At 41.4% G+C, this 25,546-nt stretch overlaps 1 long non-coding RNA gene across 1 annotated transcript in view; it reads left to right on the top strand.

Moving 5' to 3' along the window:
* The window catches only part of LOC129555657 (uncharacterized), a 34,423-nt gene extending 9,476 nt beyond the window's left edge, over positions 1–24,947 (top strand). Inside the window, exon 3 of the long non-coding RNA XR_008685792.2 lies at positions 21,734–24,947. This is a non-coding gene — a long non-coding RNA (uncharacterized LOC129555657). The remainder of the gene's footprint in view (positions 1–21,733) is intronic.
* The last annotated feature ends 599 nt before the right edge of the window (positions 24,948–25,546 follow it).

Below are 25,546 nucleotides of genomic sequence, written 5' to 3'. Positions count from 1 at the left end.
CATGGCTGCAATAAGCATCTGCAGGGATTTTGGAGCCCAAAAAAATCCTTGGTATGTTTAAAAAAAAAGCCTCCAGAAGCAGCCTTCTCCATCTGGGCTATGTTGAAATCTGACTCTTAGCTTGGACCTGGAGCCAGTAAGTGGTGGCATAGGTGATAAGATTCTGCATCTCTTATGAGTAAAGTGCGTTAGGTGTAGCTGTTGAATTTTAGTTTTTTAAATGGAGCAAAGGCAAGGGTTCCTCGTCGGGGGGAGGGGCAGGCTGTGTGTGTGTGTGTGTGTGTGTGACTACTGCTTGGGGGTTCAAAATTCTCAACCTCGTTAGGATCTGCCCAAATGTTGCCACACTATTCTCTCTGCACCGATGCTCTCACCTTAGCATGAGAGATCTGGCAGCTTTTCCTAGATAACTCATGCTGAAACTTTATAATCTTTCCAATCATGAGAGATCTGGCAGCTTTTCCTAGATAACTCATGCTGAAACTTTATAATCCTTCCAATCAGGCCCCAAGTTTGATTCTCAACTACATCTGTTCTGTGATCACAGGAGATGAGAGATTGTTGTCATAGTGGTGTTTTTTGTTTTTTTTAAATATTAAATTAAAAAATAATTAACTTGTTTTTTGGCCACACTGCAGCTTCCAGGATCTTAGTTCTGTGATTTTGGCCACACACTGCAGCTTCCAGGATCTTAGTTCTATGACCAGGGTTAGAACCCATGTGCCCTGCAGTGGAAGCCCAGAGTCCCAACAACTCAATGGCCAGGGAAGTCCCATAGTGATATTTTGATTTTATAGCCATTATTTGAGTTTGGGTTTCAAAGTTTCAGTGTCGTCTTCCTATACAGGATAGTCAGAAATAGCCAGCTGGCCCCACATGTTTATAATGACCTCTGTTGCCTTAACAAATAAGTGCCACATTTTTTGTCTTAGCAACTAAATGCTAAAACTCTCAATTCCCTTCCCTGGATCCATGCTGCACCCCTTTCTATACCAGTAATAATCTGAGTCATTGTGATGCCACCACGTGTCTGGGAAAAAGATTATCTGTGCTGTCATCAAACATGTGAGCCATTTCAGAATCCTGTTTTGAGAGCCTATATCGCAAAAGGATTATCTCCTGGGTATAACTGACTGTATTAGCATCTCATAGAAAACAGATGGTACATTTAAAGGAGACAATTGAAGAGTCTAATGAAGTCACTATTTGCAAATGTGTGTGCTATGATAACACACACATGGGAATAGGAGAGCATTCTAGAATTAGCAGCAGTGAGAAGCTGTTACCACCTTGGGCCCAGAGGGACAAGGGGAGGAAACAGTTAGTGGATCCTGGCAAGAGTTTCGGGTGTAGGAGAGAGATCATCAAACAGGAGCCATGCATGACCGTTATTAAACCTATGGCATGGCAGGATGGGAGCCACGGGGATAAATATCTCAACCTCCCATCCTCTAACCTCCTGCTGGTGTCTCCCAGTGGCTGAACTCAACTCAAGCCAGAGGGAGCTGCAACAATGCATCCCTGAGGTCAGTCTTCCAGGGCCCATGGTGGCGTGGATGAATTACGGTTCCCTTCTCCCCCAATCATAAGCTGAAGCTCTAACCACCAGTGTAGCTGTGTTTGGAGATGGGCTTTTAAGGAGGTGAAGTTAAATGAGGTGGTAAGTGGCCTTAATCTGATAGGACTAATGTCCTTGTTAGAAGAGGAATAGACACCAGATAATCTCTCGTACCCTCTCCCTCACTCTCGCCTGAGACACAGTGAGTCAGCTGTCTACAAACCGGGAAGGGAGGTCTCACCAGATGCCAACCCTGATGGCACTTTGATCTTGGACTTCGAGCTTCCAGAACTGTGAGAAAATAAATTTCTGTTGATTAAGCCATCTAATCTGTGTGGCAGTCCAGTCTAAGACATCATTTATAAGATGAAGATTGAAATACATGGCCCGTGGTGTTCCTAGAAGGAATAAATAATGTAGTATGTATGAGGTTTCTGAGCCGAGTAAATGCACCATAATTAATAACCCATTTAAAAATATTTTATTGCTTTCTTTTGGCCATGATGCTTGGTATGTAGAATCCTGTTTCCTGACCAGATGTCAAATCTGCACACCCTGCCTTGGAAGCACAGTGTCTTAACCACTTGACTGCCTGGAAAGTTCAATAATTCTTTATTATGTTTATTATTGGTATTAAGAGTTAAGCAGTGAGTCTCATTTTTTTTTGTTTTTTTAGAAACGTTTTTTTTTTGAGCTTCAGTTTTCTTTCTTGAGGTGAACCAAACAGGTTTTCATACATTATATATATTATGTGGTTTGGGATACACTTTTTAATGTATAATGTAACTGTTTTTGTTAATATCTCACTGCCCTCCCCCATCTCTGTAGCCCTTTAGATTAGTGTCTCCCTTTAGAAGTTTGTAATGCCTTCTTTACTAGTTTATAACAGATGGTTCTGAGCTCATTACTCTATAAATATAGATTATATCATTTTTTTTCCCTGAGTGGATTACTTTTATCAGTCTCTGATGAAGTTCACCCGCCACGTTTCAAAATGTTCTTGTCAAATAGCAAGCCCAACACTATTTTCATTTTTATCTCCTGTATTTTACATCGTGCCTTGCTTGTCTTTTTAATACATAAATGCTTATGGGCAGAAAGCACTCATTTTATATCATTTTATATGTCAGTTTCAAGCATCAAACACACTGATAGTTTTGGAAAACATAATGAAAATCTTTTCGGGAAAAAAAATTCATATCTTAGACCTTGATTTATTTAGATTTGTAGGAATGGAAGGTGTACTTGTAATAAAGCACGGTCATCCAGATATTTTAAGACAGGACTAGGCCACATGATTGGAGAAGGCAATGGCACCCCGCTCCAGTACTCTTGCCTGGAAAATCCCATGGATGGAGGAGCCTGGTAGGCTGCAGTCCATGGGGTCGCTAAGAGTCGGACACAACTGAGTGACTTCACTTTCACTTTTTGCTTGCATGCATTGGAGAAGGAAATGGCAACCCACTCCAGTATTCTCGCCTGGAGAATCCCAGGGATGATGGAGCCTGGTGGGCTTCCGTCTATGGGGTCCCATAGAGTCGGACACGACTGAAGTGACTTAGCAGCAGCAGCAGCAGGCCACATGATCAAAAACCTGAAAGTGAGGGGCCCACATGGATCTTTAAAGAAAAGATAACAATAGTGCAATAGTTTGTTAGCTATTAGAATTATACTGTTTTAAAAATAATACAGAAAGTAGGCTGAAAGAATAGTTTAATAATAGATAAATCTTATTGAATTATACTATGGGCAGGCATTGCTAGTTGTTGGTCATTTTATATTTATTATAATGCTTTATTGACTATGCCAAAGCCTTTGATTGTGTGGACCACAACAAACTCTGGAAAATTCTTAAAGAGATGGGAATACCAGACCACCTGACCTGCCTCTTGAGAAATCTGTATGCAGGTCAGGAAGCAACAGTTAGAAGTGGACATGGAACAACACACTGGTTCCAAGTAGGGAAAGGAGTATGTCAAGGCTGTATATTCACCCTGCTCATTTAACTTATATGCAGAGTACATCATGAGAAATCCTGGGCTAGATGAAGCACAAGCTAGAATCACAATTGCTGGGAGAAATATCAATAACCTCAGATATGCAGATGACACCAGGCTTATGGCAGAAATTGAAGAACTAAAGAGCCTCTTGATGAAAGTGAAAGAGCAGAGTGAAAAAGTTGGCTTAAAATTCAACATTCAGAAAACTAAGATCATGGCACTTGGTCCCATCACTTTATAGGCAAATAAATGGGGAAACAGTGAGAGACTTTATTTTTTTGGGCTCCAAAATCACTGCAGATGATGACTGCAGCCATGAAATTAAAAGATGCTTGCTCCTTGGAAGCAAAGCTATGACCAACCTAGACAGCATATTAAAAAGCAGAGACATGACTTGGCCAACAAAGGTCCATCTAGTCAAAGCTATGGTTTTTCCAGTAGTCATGTATGGATTTGAGAGTTGGACTATAAAGAAAGCTGAGTGCCAATGAATTGATGCTTTTGAACTGTGGTGTTGGAGAAGACTCTTGAGAGTCCCTTGGACTGCAAGGAGATCCAACCAGTCCATCTGAAAGGAAATCAGTCGTGACTATTCATTGGAAGGACTGGTGCTGAAGCTGAAATTCCAATACTTTGGCCACCTGGTGTGAAGAGCTGACTCATTTGAAAAGACCCTGATGCTGGGAAAGATTGAGGGCAGGAGGAGAAGGGGACGACAGGATGAGATGATTGGATGGCATCACCGACTCAACGGACATAAGTTTGAATAAACTCCAGGAGTTGGCGATGGACAGGGAGGACTGGCGTGCTACAGTCCATGGGGTCACAAAGAGTCGGACACGACTGAGAGACTGAACTGAACTGAACTGAAGGCTTACTAGACAGTCTCAGAGGCTTGACCTTGGCGTATCGCCTGTTACCCACCCAACTCGGCTCCCCCAACTTGAGAATCTAAATCTCTTGACTGGATTTGACCAAGGATGGGACTTTTTCAGGTGAGTGTGTGGGTGGTCAAAAAGGGCAAACAAATTAAGGATTCTCAAGATAGGGATTATAGTGACGGACCATTATAATCCAAGATCCATGGATCTTGGCTGGGTCAGAGGGATGTGGGAATGATGAAAGAAACTAGAAACCTGCTACTGTTAATGGGTTGGAAGTTTTGGAATTTGCATTATTTCTAGAGTTGGTGATTTCAATGAAATGAGGTTGTAGTGAAAAAAGAAAAAAGGGGTATTTGAAATTCAGAGTTTAGAGCAAGTGTGGTTAACAGTAATGGCAAGATCATGAGTATGACCATGAGATAAGTGACTGATGTATGGTAGAAGAAAAGATGATTATTGGCGACAAAGAGCTGAGAGGTCCAGGTGTTGAACAGATCTTCCAGTGGATGCTGATGCACTGAGAATGGCGACCCGACTAGAGGTGGAAGGGAGGGTGGGTGTGTAAATGCAATATTGGCCCCCTAAAAATGCCCATGTTCTAATCTCTGGACCCTGTGTTTCCTTACGTGGCAAAAGGGAATTTGTATATATGTTTGGGTTAAGGATCTTCAGATGGGGAGTTTACCCTGGATTATGGGGCTAAGGGGAAGTTTAGTCACAAGGATCATTATAAGAATGAGGCAACAGGATTAGAGTCAGGGAAGGAGAGGTAATGACAGAGGTTGGAGTGATAGGGGGTTATGGCCCAAGGAATGTGGGCAGCCTCTCAGAGCTAGAAAAGGCACAGAAATAGCTGCTTCCCTTCTGGAGCTATCAGGGAAGCCCTACAGTCCATGGAATTCTTCAGGCCAGAATCCTGGAGTGGGTAGCCTTTCCCTTCTCCAGGGTATCTTCCCAACCCAGGGACTGAACCCAGATCTCGCGTGTTGCAGGTAGATTCTTTACCAGCTGAACCACAAGGGAAGCCCAAGAATACTGGAGTGGGTAGTCTATCCCTTCTCCAGTGGATCTTTCTGACCCAGGAATTGAATCGGGGTCTCCTGCATTGTAGGTGGATTCTTTACCAACTGAGTTATCAGGGAAGCAAGCATATGGAGACTATTAGAGCTCATGGAATTCTCTAGGCCAGAATAATGGAGTGGGTAGCCTTTCCCTTCCCCAGCAAATTTTCCCAACCTGGGGATCGAACCAAGGTCTCCCACATTGCAGGCGATTCTTTGTCAGCTGAGCCACAAGGGAAGCCCAAGAAGGAATGCAGCCCTTTCTGAAACCATTTTAGATTCCACAACTGAAATATAGCAAATTTGTGTTGTTTTAAGCCAATAAATTTGTGGCAATCTGTTACAAGAGCCATAGGAAATTAACATGGTAGGTATTAGAGTCATTAATGAATTAGGGAGAGTGATGGTAGTGGTTAGGAGAGGAGGTGGTAAAGGACAGAATTAAGAGGGTAACACCTGATACGTACATTCGAATGTTGCTGAGGTGTTAGATGGAGGAAGGAATTTTACAGGTGATGTATCATGAGGTCTAGGGGTTATGACGGAAGGTTTAGAAAACAGGATTAGGTTAGGAAGGATCCAGATCACCATAGGGGTATGTTGGAAGAACCACCTGGATAGACAAGGAAGAGAGGCGAGAATCCATAGGTCTCTTGTCTCAAGTTAGTTTCATTTGTTTATTCAAGACATATTTATTCTGAGGAGCATCTCTTATGGGCAAGAATGATTTGTTGATCCACAGGCAAGTTAGTGCAACCTCCTGGGGACTCCTGGGGACTGTTCTTCTGAATGCCAGAAATTTGAGTTGCTTTAAAAGGTTCCTTTCTCTCTTCTATGGGCAAAGTGGTATGGCAGTCTGGATGGTGGAGGGGAGATGAGAAGGAAAGAACATTGATGGCAGTGATGTCTTATTTGGAATAGGAAGCTTGGGACTTTCACTTTCTCTGGTGGTTTGACAGGCTTGAGAAGAGAAATCCCCCTAAAATGAAAGCAGAATCAGACTGGCATCAGATTTCTTATTCACAACATCAGATGCTAGGAGTCAGTGGAGCAATGCCTTTAAAGCTCTGAAGAAAAAGGACTTAGGACCTGGAGCTTTGTACTAAGCAAGAACACAAATTGAGTGTGAGTGTGGGTGAGACTTTGCTCTGGGGTAGGTTCCTTGCCTTTTCCTCCGCTATGCAGGGGAGTTGTTCCAGAGACTGGGGCTCCCAGGCTTCTGTTTCACTGGCTTCTGTGTGGGTTCAACTAGCAAGAGCACACGAAGAATGAAGAAACTAGGTTTAATTCCTCCCACCCCCTCCCATCCCTACCCCTCTAGAGGAATCTGACCTTTGCTGTGTGTTCTCGGTGGCTCCAGCTTCTCCTGGATGATCTGGCTCAAGGCTGGCACCTGCAAACACCACCTCTTATTTTGTCCCTCAAGCCTAAGGATGATTGTGAATGTCTACTCTCTGTAATAATTGGGTTGCCTTTCTCCTTGCTTGGTCTCATAGTTCTTCCATTATTTATGTAACCAATTGTTGCCATTAAATTTCCTGTTTAAATACTTATAATGGTTTTACTTTTCCTGTTAGGAATTTGAGTAATATAATAGCAAGATAAAGTTATTTTTTGGAAATTCATGGATTTGGAAAGTTTATCTCTGGCATAATCCTTCTTAGGAAGTTTTATGATGATAGAAAGCAAGGGAAGAATTCAAGAAAGAGGCTGGATCCACTCCAAGAGGACAAGAGGGAACAGTGGATCCAATTCTAGAGAGCAGTGAAGGAAAATCCAGGATAAGATCTATGCCACAGGCCTAAAGTACAAACACATCACCTTGAAGCAGGAGTTCAGAGGGCTCCAAAAAAGGCCATTTCAAACCTCTCTTCACAATAAAATCTATGGAAGGCCACAAGCTGTTGTGATCCAAACTTGAAGCAAAATAAAATATGCAATGATTTTAAGCATAATTGATAGAATATAAGGAAACTCATTTCACCTTGATGCAAGGAGCATTCTTCCTGCTATGGCCTGAGGCTGTGACATTGGACTTGTAAAAAAATGGTATATAATCATAGCATTCTATTTGGCTCTGCAGTAGAAAATATTGAGTCATATTAATGTAAATGCTGTTTATTGCTTTTTTAGCTCTTAAAGTTAACCTAAATACAAAGAATAGAGAACTCAATTGTGGTTGTGGCAGAGAATATAAATGTTAACAACCTTGGTACTATAAGCAAAAATGCAGTTGCAGAAGGTCAAGGGAAGAAAATTGAAGGGAAGTATGAGGCATTAATATTCTAACTTTGTGAATGAAAGAATTCTAAAATTGGTAGAATAAGGAGAGGATGACTACATAATTTAAAATAATTAAGAAAACCAATAGTAGATTTATGAGCAGAATTGTAACTGTCAGACGTTAAGAGATGGAGGAGTAGCATACCTGGTTTCTATAAATACTTCCTCCAGTTGTCAGCTCAAGAGAGAGGCTGTTCTGGGGTTGGGGGCTGGGAGCAGGGATGATAGGGGTACGTTGGGCAGGCTATGTTGCTTTCCACCCTCAGCTCTCTTTTATTCTTTAATTTGTGTCCACGAGGTTTTAAAACATGTTGGAATGAAAGAGAAGGGCTACCCAGGTGGTGCTAGTGGTAAAGAACCTGCCTGCGAATGCAGGAGACATAAGAGACACAGGTTTGATCCCTGGGTGGAGAAGATTCCCTGGAGGAGGGCATGGCAATCTACTCCAGTATTTTTGCCTGGAGAATCCCGTGGACAAAGGATCTTGGTGGGCTGCAGTCCATAGGGTTGCAAAAAGTCGTACATGACTGAAGTGACTTAGCACACACAGATCCATGAAAGAGAAAAAAGTTAATAGCATTTATCTCTGGGAAGTAAAATAGTATTTCCTCCCTTCTTTTTGCTTTATCCTTTGAGTTATGTATATGATTTCTATTTACTTTTCTATGGAAGCAGTTGTTTACTTAAAAAAACAAAAACAAAAGCAAGTGTTCCACTTTTCTTCATCCTGGAGAGAATTAAGCCCAATCTTCATATTACCAAGAGCCAATAATGGGTGGTGGTTCTGAGCAGGGTTGAAATCTTACTGGCTATGTGATCTCAATCAAGTTATATGACCTTACTATACTTCAGTTTCTTACCTGTGAAGTTGAGATATTAAATATAGGACCCACCTCTTCATGACTGTTCGAGGATGACATGAGTTAATCTACAGAAAACTTGTGGACTGGAACCTGGCACACTGCAGACACTATACAAATGTTTTCTATTATATTTTATTACTTTGCTGTCACAGATTCTTTATGATCTGGCTCCATGATACCCTTCCAAATGTGCCTCCCTTTCTATTTTCTTTTTGAACTGTTTGCTACTCTTCATACATAAACTGTGTTTTCCCACTTTTCCCTTTTGTTCTCTTCATTTCCAAATCAAACTTTTCTTCAAAGTCCAGCTCACGCACCACTTTTCTGTCTAACTTTATCTGATCTTCCAGCTAGAAGTTCCTCCTCCACATACCGCAGTTTTCATCTGTGCTGTGAACAATTTTACAGTATTGAATACTTCTATGCTGTATTCTGTTATTTCTGTATATATGTGTATATTTTTCCAATTAGGTTGGATGCTTCTGGAGGACAGAGTATTTTATTTTCAAGTATCTGGCAGAAAGTAGATGTTTCCAAAAATGTTGTTTTGAATGTGTATATTAATGAGTCAGAGAAGAAAAGGATGAGCAATGTGATATCTTAGTTAAAATAAAAAGCTCAATGCTTTCCCCCTGTGGTAGAATTGTTGTGCATGTTTCAATTTCTGTTTTTCTTTTGCAATAAGCTGGAGTAAGACTCAGAAACAGCCTTGATAATAAACCACATTTTCCATTTCTAATAACCCTTTAGTAGCTCCATGCTGAAGCTTATTAGAGTTAGGCCTTTTTGTTTACTGCCCAGAGACCACTGTTTTTCACTAAAATGCTGACTCATTCCTTTATGATGTTTGATCTGGTTCAGTTTTTGCAGAAATAGACTGTTTGCCGTCAGCACAATTTTTCAATTTTGTTTCCATAGGTGGCGCTAGCTGTGTGTGTTAAAGCCACAAACTGGGGTGAAAATTAATCTTGTTCAGAAATAACTGAATGTCCATTTGCTTTTCATTCTTTCTCCCAAGCTTCTTGCTTCTTTGTATTTATTTGCTTTTAGAGAATTTCCATAAGCAATGTTCTGGAGATGCTGCTCTCAGACAGGTTATTAAAACCAGGTCCATTAATCAGGTTGGGGTCATCTTCAACACCTTTGGGTAATTCAGGTTTTAAGGAAAACATTAATAATAAAAAAAAAGTTATTTATAGTGATTCTGAATCTATTATGCTGTTGCATTAATTTAAGCAAATCGTGTACTTAATCATGCCCAGCTAAATACAGAATGCTAATTTATTAACATTAATGGAAATATTTCTAGCATTTCATACTTGATAATATTTCTATGCCTAACCTCCCTGCAGCCTTTTTATTACACCCATAAGTAATAATGCTGACACTTTTCCTTTCAATTTTCTTTTTATATTATGAATGTAAGCATTTGATGTTATTATGCTGAAAGCAATATTTTCTGTTTGAAAAATAATTTACCGCAAGGATTTAAAGGTGAGCATCTTGTGCTTTGGCCCATGATTCTAAGGTCTGAAGAAATCTAGCAGTGAGCTCATTGAGATTGAGTTAATGAGAGACACACACATATGTGCATGAACACACATTGTCTGTGTGTAAGAAGTTGACTACACTAGCTTAATGAGAGAGGAGCAACATCAGGAAAATCACAGTGAATTCATGGAGGGAAGTGTAGCCAGTCTTTAGGACACTAATTGCAGGAGAAGGTGAGTAACATTTCTGTAGGCAAGGATGTCTTCATGGGCCTGTGATCTATACAGTCATGCAGAGCTATGTGCTTAGAAAGATCCAATGCTTGGTTTAACGTTCTGCTATTACTCTCTTGAAAACATTAAAAAATTGTTAAGAACTACATCTTGCCTTGGACCTCCTACATCACATGTGTGGTCCTATCTTTAGGCTTAATAGCTTTAAAAACAGTTGCAGGGCTAGAGAGGAGAATTTGTAATAGGCGTCATAAACCTGTGTGACTATCTTCATGGCTTTGAGATTGAATGAAATGGAGAATCAACGAGATTCCCTGGAAATAGCCCCAGCACGGGTCATTGTTAATGGGCTATGGGGGAGCTGTCTCTGGAGCCATAAGCAGACAGCAGCTGAAAACTCTGCAACTAGCCTTTCTTACCCAGATTTCAAAACATGCAGTCAGCATTCTCATGCTGAGAACTTTTTAAAATTAAGAATTTTTGATACTTTTCCAGAAATATTCCTATTACCTCTCGTTGCATTCATTTCCTGAGTGGATGTCTGAAATAATTTTCTTTTTCTGGTAGGTGGAGCATGTTTCCTTGCCAGTCTTGCTAAGGAAGACAATAAAAGAAGACAGAACTAAGTCACCTATATATTTAGTCGAGTGCAATGGTGACACACCTATTATTGCATTAGCAAATAGGGTGGTTTTGAACTTTGAAACTCATAACTATATTGCTGATATCCTTTTGCAGAGAGAGATGGCTTTTATCAGCTGTTCACTTGCTTATGCAGAAAATAAATGAGAAGTGCTTAATATAACTTCTCCTTGGAGTGAGCTTGCACTGAAGTTTTAAAAATTAGATCTGGGGGGAAATCTGAGCATACCATGGCTTTGCCTCCTGCTCTGCATTCTAGATGCCTTTCTCCCTACACTGCAAAGGGTTTCAGGGGCTTATTTATTGCAACTGCTTATATTAATATTATGGTATCTAGTTAATAAGAGCATCTTCTCTGTTCTAGCCTTTACAATACACATTTCAGCAGGGACAAATGGAGGGAGCATTCATATCACCACGGACTAGGGAGCAGAGTTTCTGAGAACACACCTAAACATTTAGCATGTTGGGGTTCCTGACCCTTGACTTCAAAAGAAACTAAAATAATATTTAGGTTCAAATTCTTTTTTATGTAGAAGAATTTATGTTCAGCATGTATTCATTCATTCATTCTCCATTTACTGTTTATTCTTGGTTCTTGATTTAGAAATGAATATGAATTTGAAGCTTGCAGGTTTATGCTGGACAGAGACTCTAATGTTGAGGCCATTGACAGTTGGAGCTAAAGAGATTTTAACATTCTCTAGCATGACCCTTTCAGAGGAAGAAAAGAATTTGTTTAAAGCTGTAGGTTAATTAGTGTCCACCTGAAATATACAACTGCCTTTGAGGCTAATTTCAAGGAAGGAAGTCATCACGTCACAGAACTATCAAGTTTCTGGGCTTTCCTGCTGTCTCAGTGGTAAAGAATCTGCTTGCCAATGTAGGAGACATGGGTTTGATTCCTGGTCCAGGAGGATCTCATGTGCCCTAGAGCAACTAAGCCTGTGCACCACAGCTACTGAGTTTGTGCTCTAGAGCCCAGGAACCGCAACTGCTGAAGCCTGTGCTCTGCAGCAAGAGAGGCCACTACAATGAGAAGCCCACGCACGACAATGAAGAGGACCCCCTGCTTGCTACAACTAGAGAAAAGCTTGCACAGCAACAAAGACACAATACAGCCAAAAATAAATAATTACATAAAATTATTTTTTAAAAAAGTACTATCAAGTTCCCTATAGCAGAGAGGAGCCAAACAGCTTTCATCTTTGCCATAAAATCTGAATTATTAAGATAGTGGGGATATAGCATTTGCTTGCTGTTGCTAGTATGTGAGAGTACCTAAGAGTCAGCACCTCTGAGTGGTAGAGCTGGGCTTTTTGTTCAGAAGTCCCTAATGACACCCATGCTGAGGAATCAGATTTCCGAAGAATTTTACCACAGAGCCGTTCTTTATCTTTCCATTTCTGCAAAACATTTCCATATTTATTATGCATTTTTAAAAGTTTGAGATCAGAAAAGGCAACTTGGAAAAAGTGTCAACTACAGTTAATTTCAGGTGTAACTTAACAAACATCTGAAATAAAAACTAGGGTTAATATTTTCTTCCTAATTTAGTGTTTTATAAATATAAGATATAATGCTGTTCCTATAGTAAAGCAATTTATTTGAAAGTTTTATAGTCTCATTTTTATAGTCTTCCATTTTCCAAGGAACTATGGAAATATTTGAGAGCTGTCAGGTAAAATCAATATTTCTATTGAAATATATGCTAAAAGTTTATTCTTCTTTTCAATAAAAGAACTTAGCAAAGTACTCGGATCCCTTTGATTTTCTTTGTCCCCTCTTTAGTTCTCTGTGACAAATTCCTAGGTCCAGGAGGAATATTTTGGTTTAATCTTTTTCCTAGAAAGGATGCTGCCTAGAGCAGGGGCTTCCAATGAATGACCAAGGTTTCCCTGCTGCTGCTGCTGCTAAGTCACTTCAGTCGTGTCCGACTCTGTGCAACCCCATAGATGGCAGCCCACCAGGCTCCCCCGTCTCTGGGATTCTCCAGGCAGGAACACAGGAGTGGGTTGCCATTTCCTTCTCCAATGTGTGAAAGTGAAGTTGTTCAGTCGTGTCCGAACCTTAGCGACTCCACGGACTGCAGCCTAACAGGTTTCTCCATCCATGGAATTTTCCAGGCAAGAGTACTGGAGTGGGGTGCCATTGCCTTCTCCAAGGTTTCCCTAGAGACTTGTAAAAAGTAAATACCCAGCAAAACAACAAAAACAAAAACAACAACAACAAAACTGTGATGTACATGACAATATGTTTCCATTTACATAAAACTCTAGAAAAAAAAGTGACAGAAAGCCAATCAGTGGTTGCCTGGAGAGGGTGGAGGCAGGGAGAGGCGAGAGGAAGGGATTACAGCAAATGGGCCTAAATAAACTTCTTGAGTACCAGCTATGTTTTTGTCTTGATTATGGTGATGGTTTCATGTATGTTCATACATCAAAAATTTCCAAATTGTACACTTTAAATACTGTGCAGTTTCTGCACATCAATCATACTTCAAAATATATGCAGTTTTTGGGTGTCAATTATACCCCACACAAAAAAGCAAGTGCTCTACAGATTAAATGTAAGAAAAACAAAACAACTCATAATCCCAGTGGTCAGCGATAAACACTGTTTTTTTTTTTTTTTGGCTGAACCACGTGGGACGTGGGATCTTAGTTCCCCAACCAGGGGTTGAAAGCACAGAGTCTTAACTACTGGATCACCAGGAGAGTCCCTGTAAACACTGTTAATGCAACAGTTTTGTACTTCTAGAACCTTTTCTATGAATGTAATCACTGCTGGTGTATCCATCTATCTCTTTCAAGGATCTATAATATTTTCCTGTTCCACCTATATATGTATATATAGGATATGTATACATATGTGTATATATGTATACAAATATACATAGGATATATGTGTGTGTGTGTATATATATGTGTATATATATATATGTACTTTGTATATATGGAGAGTGAAAAAGCTGGCTTAAAACTCAACATTCAAAAACTAAGATCATGGCATCTGGTCCCATTGCTGCTGCTACTGCTGTCACTTCAGTCGTGTCCGACTCTGTGTGACCCCATAGATGGAAGCCCACCAGGCTCCCCCATCCCTGGGATTCTCCAGGCAGGAATACTGGAGTGGGTTGCCATTTCCTTCTCCAATGTGTGAAAGTGAAAAGGGAAAGTGAAGTTGCTCAGTCGTGTCCGACCCTTAGCGACCCCACGGACTGCAGACCACCAGGCTCCTCCATCCATGGGGTTTTCTAGGCAAGAGTACTGGAGTGGCTTGCCATTGCCTTCTCCGTCCCATTACTTCATGGTCCTTCTGGTCCCATTACTTCATGGCAAATAGATCTGGAAACAGTGGAAACAGTGACAGAAACAGTGACAGAAACAGTGACAGACTTTATTTTTGGGGCCTTCAAAATCACTGCAGATGGTGACTGCAGCCATGAAATTAAAAGACCCTTGCTCCTTGGAAGAAAAGCTATGATCAACCAAGATAGCATATTAAAAAGCAGAGTCGTTACTTTGCCAACAAAGGTACGTCTAGTCAAAGCTATGGCTTTTCCAGTAGTCCTGTACGGATTGAGAGTTGGACTATAAGGAAAGCTGAATGCCAAAGAATTGATGCTTTTGAACTGTGGTGTTGGAGAAGACTCTTGAGAATCCCTTGGACTGCAAGGAGATCAAACCAGTCAATCCTGAAGGAAATCAGTCCTGAATATTCATTGTAAGGACTGACGCTGAAGCTGAAACTCCAATACTTTGGCCACCTGATGCGAAGAACTGACTCACTGGAAAAGACCCTGATGCTGGGAAAGACTGAAGGTGGGAGGCGAAGGCGATGACAGAGGATGAGGTGGTTGGATGGCATCACCGACTCAATGGACATGAGTCTGAGCAAGTTTTGGGAGTTGGTGATGGACAGGGAAGCCTGGGGTGCTGCAGTTCAGGGGTCGCAAAGAGTTGAACATGACTGAGCCACTGAACTGACTGACTGATAATATATATGTATCTATAAGTTCAATTTGCTCCTTTTAGGAAAATGAGTATTTTCGAGTGTTCTGCTGTCCTCTCCCTCAGAGAAGAAATGCAGTGTCTTTGAAAGTAAAAGTGTTAGTTGCTTCAGTCTGGTCCAACTCTTTGTGACTCCATGAACTGTAGTTCACCTGACTCCTCTGTCCATGGAATTCTGTAGGCAAGAATACTGGAGTGGGTAGTCATTTCCTTCTCCAGGGGATCTTCCTGACCCAGAGATTGAGCCTGGGTCTCCTGCCTTGCAGGCAGATTCTTTACTGAGAGATTTGTCAGGGGTGCCCAAATCTTCCCTTCATCCCTTCGCTGCTTTGTTTGAAGTGTTTGCCCATGAATGTCAGCCTGTCTGAGAACTGCCAGTCTCTCACATCCACGTCTGCCAATCTACCTCAGAACTTTGCAAAACAGAAAAGTAACTGCTGTCTCGAAAGGTTGGCATCCTCAGACATGGCGCTCTCAAGTTTTGAAAAGTGGTATTTACCTGATTGTGAACAATTTCTAGAGTGGAGTACATCACTAGCCTTGGGTGTAGGTGCTGTGATTCACTCTCTCCAGGCAATTTTGTCTGGTTCTGCTGGGATTGCAGTGTGGTCCACAGTGCTCTTCAGCACCCCAGGAAAAAAGCTTTCAACGGCACTGCAGTCCTTTCTGACCCACAATGATTGCTTGTCTGCGCCTGTGGCTTCTAGTAGCTCTTTCCCTCACTTGAATAAGAAGTTTCCCCTTCTGCTACTTCAAGCTGATATTCTGCGCCTGTGGCTTCTAGTAGCTCTTTCCCTCACTTGAATAAGAAGTTTCCCCTTCTGCTACTTCAAGCTGATATTCCTAATATATATATATATGGTCATCCTATACCTCTGCAACCAAGAGAGAAAGGAAAAAGAGAGCGAGATTGAGAAGCAGAGAATTTTCGGTTGCTGTCTTCATTTCTTTTATTTCAGAACCCTTTACTTACGGCCAGGCCCATCTGTCTGCACTCTCTGCTCTCTTTACTAAGGCTTTAGCTTTTAAAGTTCTCAGGAAAGGATTTTGGGACCCAAAAAGTCAATAGGACCCAAAGAATTGTCAACATATTTATACACAGAAGTGAACCAATCTCAATAAACCTCAAATAAGCACGGCTAACACTTGTCTATAAAGAATAGCTATTTCAACTGTTTGCCAAAGCATAGATCTATGAGCCATTTTATTTGCCATCTTCACAGACATAGTGTTATTAAAGTCATTCACCTACTGGGAATATTTTCCAAAAAATTACTGCCCCGTGGGAAATTATAAAAAATTTAGAACAGTACATTTTAACTACTGAATATTAATGCAACCTTTTCTAACTACTAATAAAAGAATCAAATCCCTGTTTGTGAATATATTAAAAAGTTAGACCAGGCTGTTTCATATGCACCAGTAATTTTTTCACTGTGACATTCATTTTCACTTTAGAATTTAGGCAGGATTGTAATGGGACTGATAAAAGCAGAACTATACACTTTGAAATATGTGTTAATTGTGCCCATTTTTGTCTTCATGACAATTGATTGCAGTGTTTGCATTCTAGATGAATGAGTTCAGAGTCCTCAATTCCATGTGTGACATACACCATTATAGGGTATTGCTGCTGCTGCTAAGTCGCTTCAGTCGTGTCCGACTCTGTGTGACCCCATAGACGGAAGCCCACCAGGCTCCCCCATCCCTGGGATTCTCCAGGCAGGAACACTGGAGTGGGGTGCCATTTCCTTCTCCAATGTGTGAAAGTGGAAAGTGAAAGTGAAGTCACTCAGTCGTGTCTGACCCTTAGCGACCCCACGGACTGCAGCCTACCAGGCTGCTCCATCCATGGGATTTTCTAGGCAAGAGTACTGGAGTGGCTTGCCATTGTTATAGGGTATTACTCCCCATCAAATATTCAGTTACACTGGTGGTAAAATTAAGTTGATTACCTTGACTTAGTCATAATATGTGATGTGTCACAACTTGTGTGTCCTGGTGGAATTATATTGATTCAGTAAAGACTAGCAGTTTAGGAAACAGGAAACCTGGATTTTAGTCCCATGTCTGTTTATAATAAAATTGGGCAATTATCAGTGGGCCTCATATGTTTTGGGTATGTGAATGTATATGAATGTGTGTATGAGTGCGTAGATTTGTGTGCATGTTTATAAAAATGGTGCAAAGTAAGACATTTAGCATAGCTGAAATATTGGGTGTGTTATGGGTAGCGGTAGAAGATAGAGGTTTACAAGGAGGTCAAATCATAAGGGACATTATATACCATGCTAAATAAAATGCTAAAACTGAAACTGCAATACTTTGGCCACCTCATGCGACGAGTTGACTCACTGGAAAAGACTCTGATGCTGGGAAAGGTTGGGGGCGGGAGGAGAAGGGGACGAGGGAGAATGAGATGGCTGGATGGCATCACCGACTCTGTGGACATGAGTTTGAGTGTACTCCGGGAGTTGGTGATGGACAGGGAGGCCTGGCGTGCTGTAATTCATGGAGTCGCGGAGTGTCGGACACGACTGAGCGACTGAACTGAACTGAAATAAAATGAATTTTATTTTATAAGTTCTAGGGAAACACATTAAAAAGTTTTTTTTTTTTTAACTTTGAAATAATTTGAGATTTGCAAAGATAGTACAAAGTCCCATATGCTATTTACCTAGCTTCCTCTAATGGTAGTGACTCATTTATCAAAACTGAGAGGAGCCTTTTGCTGTTTGCTCTGTTCTCTGCGGCCGAGGCGCAGGGAGGGGTGTGCGCGCCACGCGGGCTGGGACCTGGGCGCGGTGGCTGCTGCTGGCGCTGACAGCAGCCGCAGCGCTGGTACTCTTGAGCCAGCTGGGCGCCGCTGACCGCCAGTGGGCCCGCTTCCCGTGCCGCCGCCCACGGCGCTTCACCAGCTTTGAACAGGTGACCCAGCTGAGCGCCGTGGCTTGCGGCCTGACCGTCCTGCTGCTCTTTCTGCTAAAACAGACAAAACTGAGACACTTTCGTTGGTACAATACTAATAACTAAATTATAGACTTCATTTAGATTTTTATCAGTTTCCCACTAATTTTCTTCTTCTGTTCTAAGATCCAATCCAGAATTCCATATTGCATTGGATTGCCATGCCTCTTCAGTATTTTCTTACCTGTGATTGCTTTGCAGACTTTTGCCTTTCCTGACCTTCGCACCTTCACATGTCTGCAATGTGCTGATCAGGTGTTTTGTAGCTGTCCCTCAATTTAGGTTTGTCTGAAGTTTCCTGAGGATTAGATTGAGGTTATGCTTTTTTGGCAGGAATAGTGCAGAAGTTGCCCTTCTAGGTGCCTCATAGCAGATGGTACTTGATGTTGATATGTTATTATTGGTGATTTCAGCGTCATTCATTTGGCTAAGGTGAAGTATGCCAGGTTCATCCACTGTGAAATAAATTTTTTTCCTTTGTAATTATTAAATATTTTGGGAAGAAATTCTTTGACATAGTGCAAATGTCCTGCTTCTTAATTTTCTGCCCACTAATTTTGGCATTTATCCACGGAGCCATTATTATTGCAGTTTTTGAGTGGTGGTTTTCTATTTCCATTATTCCTGCTGCATTTATTAATAGGAATCTCCTGTAAAGAAGAGCCTTGGCATTATTTTGAGGAATGATTACTGTGATGCTAATATGCAGATGATAGGTTGGAAAGAAGAAAGACCGGAGGCAGGGAGACTACAGGTTCGGAGCCTGTTAAAATAATTTAGGAAAGATGACAAGAGCATGAACTGAGGCAAGTGCAATGAAAGTAGGCAATTAATATGAGAGCTATTTCAGAGGCAGACTATTATCTGAACATGATGACTTGTTAGATGTGAGCAAGGAAGGCAGGCAGGCATCAAGTAAGGCAACAGGTTTCTTTCTTGGAGATAAGGAATACTGGAGGAATAGGTGATTTCAGAAGAAAAGAGCTAAGGTATATTTAAGTATGGACATGCAGAGTGGAGGAACCTTTATGAAACATCCACAGAGGGTTGTGTAGTAAGCTGGTCATACAGAAGGCTGGAATTTAGAAGAGAGGTCTGGCAGAGAAATAAAGAGCTGAAAGTAATCAGTAGGTTGCTGGGAGTTAGAATCCATGGAAATGCACAACATTGTCTAGGAAAAGAATGTGAAAACAGAAAAATCCTAGCAGGCTAAGGATCACCAACGTAAAGATGGGAAGAAGGAAAGGAACTCACACAGAGAGAATGAAATTGGGCACCTAGAACAGTAGGAGGAAAAGTAACACAGTGGGAAAACGCAGGCCAAGTGAGGAAAAGTCTCATGGAGGAAGGAATGCTTCGCCACCATCTGGGTTACAGAGAAGTCAAGTAAGAAAAAGACTGGAACAACATGGCAGCTCTGAGTGCATTTCATCAGAGCAGTTTTAGCACAATGGTGAGAGATTATTATTACATACTCTGCCCTTTTCATACTCATAAGTTATGACTGTAAATATATTTATTTTTTATTCTTTAGCATGGGCCATTCCCCTTATTTTTCTGAGGGCTTTTATTTGGGGGGGGGGACAGGCTCACCGCTCAGCTTGCGGGATCTTTATTCCCTTACCAGGGATCGAACCCCAGGCCCTGGTAGTAAAAGCACCAATTCCTAACCACTAGACTGCTTAGAAATTCCCTCTCTGGGTGCTTTACATTAAAATACACATACACATTCACACACACACACACACACACACACACATTATCTGGTGGGATTCTAGATGATTCATCATTCCACTGAATGACTGTGCTTCACTTGACTGGCACAGAATTACCTACAAGCATTTCATTATTGTATCTCAATTCAGTGTGTTTGGATTGAGTATTTGGCCAAGGTCTCAGTGTACTCAGTGGATGGGTCAATTTGCTTTGCTTGGCCAGGCTCCTGAGTGCCCCCCTGTCCCCAGCCTTATAAATGTGTCATCATCAGCTGAACAGAGAGCAAGGTGAAAGGAGAAAGGATGGTTCAGCTCAAATCTATCCCCACGAGGGAAAAAGCAATTCAAAACATGTGCCCTTCTCACAGAGGAGCAAAAGCATTATCTTTGTATAACATTACTTCAACATAGAGGTCAAATTTTTCTCAGTAAACTCAATTACTTCCTTTATTCTCCCTGGAAAGAAAAATATTTGCCTCTAGAACAGCCTTCGAGCATGAGAAATTAACCCTGGAATATGAATCATTTGAGCTAAAAGTACAAGATATTCTGGAAGCTGAGTTTGGCCTTGTAGCTATTTATTAACATTTGTAAGAAACTTCTTTTGACTGTAAAAACAATGTAATAACAGAAAGTCAAAAAACAGAAAAGAGAACCACAGCTAATCTTATTAGCATAGTTACTATCCTTTTTGAGTATTTCTATATTTCTTCTATATGCACTCATATTTTTGCATAATGACAATCATACAGATTACATATAGTTTTATCACTGGCTTTTTTGGTTGACTCAAGTATTCTGAGTTGCTAAGTAGCCTTTATAGTTATTCTTTTTAAATGATTGCATAATATTCCATGGAATATATAGGCCATAAGTTAATTAAATATTCCTCTACTATAGGACATTTAGTCTGTTTCTAATTTATGACTATCATAAGTAAGGCTGTATTGAAAAATATTGTATGTGTGACTTTATCCCTGTATTTTATATTGTGTTGTAGGTTATATTTTTCAAAAGTGGGATTACTGAGTCACAGAGGATGAATATTTAAACTTCATATTTATTTCCATATTCCCTTTTAAAATAACTTACTGATTATGACATCACAATTAAAGTTTGCTAAGTGGGTTGATGTTGTGCAGTTGCTCAGTTGTGTCTGACTCTTTGCAACCCCATGGACTGCAGCACACCAGGTTCCTCTGTCTTTCACTATCTCCCAGAGTTTGTTCGAACTCCATTGAGTAGGTGATGCCATCCAACCATCTCATCCTCTGTTGCCTGCTTCTTCTCCTGCCCGCAATCTTTCCCAGCATCAGGTCTTTTCCAATGAGTTGGCTCTTCGCATCATGTGGCCAAAGTATTGGAGCTTCAGCTCCAGTATCAGTCCTTCCAATGAATATTCAGGGTTGATTTCCTTTAGGATTGACTGGTTTGACCTCCCTGCAGTTCAAAGGACTCCCAAGAGCCTTCTCCAGCACCACAGTTCGAAAGCATCAATTCTTTGGTGCTTAACCTTCTTTAAGGTCCAACTCTCACATCCGTACATGACTACTAGAAAAACCATAGCTTTGATTATATGGTCCAAAAGGCTAGAGCAGGGTCAGGTAGAATGACTCTCCCATGTGGAAAGAGGTTGAAGAGCACTGAAAGTTCCATCCAGGGATTTGCTGACAGTAAAACTTAGTGAAGCTGAAATTCTGCTGTGAACTTCAAGTTAGAGGTAGAATTGTAAGTAGGAGGAATAAAAGGAAATAGGAAGTAAAAAAAAAAAAGAAAAGGTCAAAAATCTGATGGACACTTAAAAGATTGAAGAAGCAGTGGGGCAGAAAAAGCCAAGAGGGCGGGGCGGGCAGGGTAAAGTAAAAGGTTTGAAGCCTGTATTCGTTGTGTATGTGTCAACTCACAGGAAGTGTTTCAGACACACACAACGACACTGGACTCAGCAATAATTAAAAGTCGATTTTTCCTGTCTAATGGATACTTAAAGTTTTTAAGGGACTCTTTCATTTCATTTTCATTACAGCATGAACTTCGGCCACATGTTGCGAAGAACTGACTCACTGGAAGAGATCCTGATGCTGGGAAAGATTGAAGACAGGAGGAGAAGGGGGATGACAGAGGATGAGATGGTTGTATGGCATTACTGACTCGATGGAAATGAGTTTGGATACGAGTTGGTGATGGACAGGGAAGCCTGGCCTGCTGCAGTCCATGGGGCTGCAGAGTCAGACGCGACTGAACTCAGCTGACTGAACAGCATGAACAGGTGCTATGACTGCTCCCATTTTCAGGTGACAGTGGGAAGGCTGAGAGGTGAGCTGGCCAGTGACTGTCCTAAGAGGCACAGTGCTCAGCTGTCAGATGATCTAATGCTTTATCTTTTGCCCCACCATGCTGTCTACTCTGCTGACGTTTCAAATTTTGTGAACGTACTCTGGGTATTAATATACCTCATTCTTCTTTCACTTTATATTTCTCTGGTTTCAAGTCATGCTTGATATTTGAATAAGACACTTGTAATATAAGAATTGGGAAGAGAGATTACTTCATACAGTAATAGTAATAATATTTATTTAACCATTTGATATCCCCACTGCTAGAAGGACATCAGCATTGTTTTATTTCACTTAAAAAAATTTTTTTTTGGCTGCATGCTATGGCATATGGGACCTCAGTTCCCTGACCAGTTCACCTGAGATCACTGGCCCTCTGCCCCTGCACTGGAAGGTGGAGTCTTAACCACTGGGCCACCAGGGAGTTCCCGTATTTCACTTTTGTGGTACTCAGCAACTGTTGTTGAACTGTCAAAGGGTTTTCGTGAAAAGGTTGAAGAAGGTTTTTGAAATGTTAACAGCTGTCTTTACATGGTGAGAACATGAATAATTGTTTATACCCTATACTTTGGCATTTTCTAAATGATAGAAAATTGCTATTTTCTTTGAAATTAATAAAGAAATTTTAAAACAAAAGAATTGGACAGAGAACAAAAGGGTCACTTACAGATCTGAAAAAAGTAGCCACAGACAAGGAGGTGAACATATTCTAAGTTGATATTGAGTCAGCACAAAACTAAGTGATGGGATTTGACTTTCAAATTCAGAAATGTTTGTCTAACACCAAAGCTTCCTAGATCAAGGGTCCCCAACCTCTGGGATCTAATGCCTGATGATCTGAGGTGGAGCTGATGTAATAATAATAGAAATGAAGTACACAATACATGTAATGCATCTGAATCATCCCAAAACCACCCCCAACTTCTCATTCCATGGAAAAATTGTCTTCCACTAAACTTGGTCCCTGGTGCCCAAAAGGTTGGGGACTACTGTCCTAGATTATGGCTATGATTTATCATACATATTTCATATTTAGAAATGAAAAGGAACACAGTTAAGGCTTATTATTCCAGTGTCCTGGTCACATTGTGCATGGGATTATATTGTGCATAGATAAGAAAAAATTGTCTTTGGAGTACAGTGAACTGAGGAAGCCAGGATCTCCTACAAGAAGGCTGTGGATATCTTCAGCAGAAATACCAAATCCAAATGTGGCCAAAATTCAGTCTCTATACACTGATGCTGGATTAAATCCCATAGAACTTTGGGTGAAGCAGAAAGAAGTGTCTTTATTGATTGCTTTGCCAGGCAAAGGGTGCCACAGTGGGCTAATGCCCTCAAGACTGTGCCTTGCCCCACAGAGGCTATTGAGGAGCAGGGTGTGATCAGCTCATGGACATTCTTCTGATTGGCTGGTGGTGAGGTAATTGAGAGTCACCATAATTAGCTTTCTGGTTCCAACTAGCCTGGGGTCTACATGCTAGTGATCAGCATACAGTTAACTTCTTTCACTTGGTGGGGGTTTTGGCATGTGTAAAATAGCTCAAAGGACATGGCTCAGAATATTATCTATAGCCCTTGCGTGCATGTGTACTAAGTTGCTTCAGTCATGTCTGACTTTACGACCCTAGGCACAGTAGCCCTCCAGACTCCTCTGTCCATGGGATCCTCCAGGCAAGAATACTGCAGTGGGCTGCCCGTGCCCGCCTCTAGGGGATCTTCCGAACCCAGGGATCGAACCTTCAGTTCTTACATCTCCTACATTGGCAGGCAGGTTCTTTAAAAGTAGCGCCACCTGGGAAGCCCAGAGGACATATTGCCTCCCTGTCAGGAAATCAAACCCCGGCCTCCCAAGTGACAGATAGGGATACTTATCACTATACTAATGAGGACAGCATAATCCTTAAGGGAGAACTAAAGGCCCTTAACTTTGTTTAATGGCTAAAGTATTGTTTTGTCCTGCTTGACTGTTTTTGCATTTTCTCACTTCTCTGATTAAATTTATTCCTTGACTAAAGTTTTATACAGACAAAAGGCAGGTGGAGGACTTGGGTGGGGGCCTATTCTGGGAAGGCCTCATAGGGTCCTGCTTGGTTACACAAGTTTTCATCTTAGTTCTGTTTTTCAACAGAAGTCCTGAAAAAGATGCTTGAGGAAGTGGCATGGATGGTCTTTGGTTTTGAAATGACACATGAATCTGGTTTTATTTCTGTTGATAACTTTCCTTTATGAAACTATGATGTTTAGATTAACATTGAAAAGATTTCTATGGACTTCCCTGGTAGTCCAGCAGTTAAGACTCTGCCTTCCAATGCAGGGGGCATGGGTTCAATCCCTGGTCAGGAAACTAAAGTCCCACATGCTGTGGGGTGAGGCCCCAATATTTTTAAAAAAATGGACTTTCAATTCAGCTTCCAAATGTGAAGAGCTTGGAATCTGTCACTCCTATCTTTACAACAAGAAAAACTGGACAACCTGAAAACCAGTGACTTTTCTTGGCTGTGTTATGGGAATGAGGATGCAGGGGAAACCACCATCCTGAAACCTTGGGTGGAGAACGAGTTCATTAAAGAGAACAAGCACTGGGGCTTCTCTGGTGGTGTAGTGGTTGAGAACCCACCTGCCAGTGCAGGGGACCTGGGTTCAATCCCTGCTCTGGGAAGTTCTCATGTGCCACGAGGCAACCAAGCCCCTGCACCACAACTACTGAAGCCCACATGCCTAGAGCCTGCACTCTGCAACATGGGAACTCTGCTATGCAACGAGGAGCCTGCAACTAGAGAATAGGCCCCGCTCTCCACAACTAGAGAAAGCCCTCTCGCAGCAGTGAAGACCCAGAACAGCCAATATATATACAAGTAAGTTAAAAAGAATTTTTTTTAGAGATGCTTATAAAAAAAGAGAACAAGCACTGAAAATTAATAAAGAAAATGAAAATTGGCATAAGTTTTTTTGTTTTTTTTTAATCAATGGAGTCCTAGACGGGGGTTCAGGGCCACCTGGGCACTGGAGGGATTACAGTGTCTCCTAGGAGAGAAAGCCACCTAAAGGAGGAAGGGACCATGGAGAAGTTTTGAACGAAACAGAGCCAAGGGGATGTGGTTGGGAGGACTTAGTAGTGTTTGTTATTCCAGTTTGTGCCCAAGTCTTTCATCCTGGTGTTTTGTAGAAGATGTTGGAGTCCCTTGGAGAACAAGTATGCTGTACATATTCTGACAAGGCTTTTTCTCCAGGACACTTGGGCGTGAGCCACACAGCTCTGCCCCTCCTGAAACAGAGCATAATACAAGGGGAGAGGGACCACTGTGCACTGTTGATACCTTGGGGGTTCAGGAGTTCAGCTACAGTGGGAGAAGGGACATCTGGCAGGAAATAGAGGGACAACAGCAGCACTCAGATGAGCAGACATGTTCGTAGATACCCCTGAGACAGCACTGGGGACTCCAAGAAACACTGCAGTTGCCTAGGAGGGCATGACCCACTGAAAAATGAGTTATTTCTGC

Source organism: Moschus berezovskii, chromosome 12 (assembly GCF_049115385.1).
Source record: "Moschus berezovskii isolate FMDL1 chromosome 12, NW_MosBer_1.0, whole genome shotgun sequence".
NCBI lineage: Eukaryota > Metazoa > Chordata > Mammalia > Artiodactyla > Moschidae > Moschus > Moschus berezovskii.
Note: the sequence above shows the minus strand (reverse complement) of the source record. Positions and strands in the feature narration are given on the sequence as shown.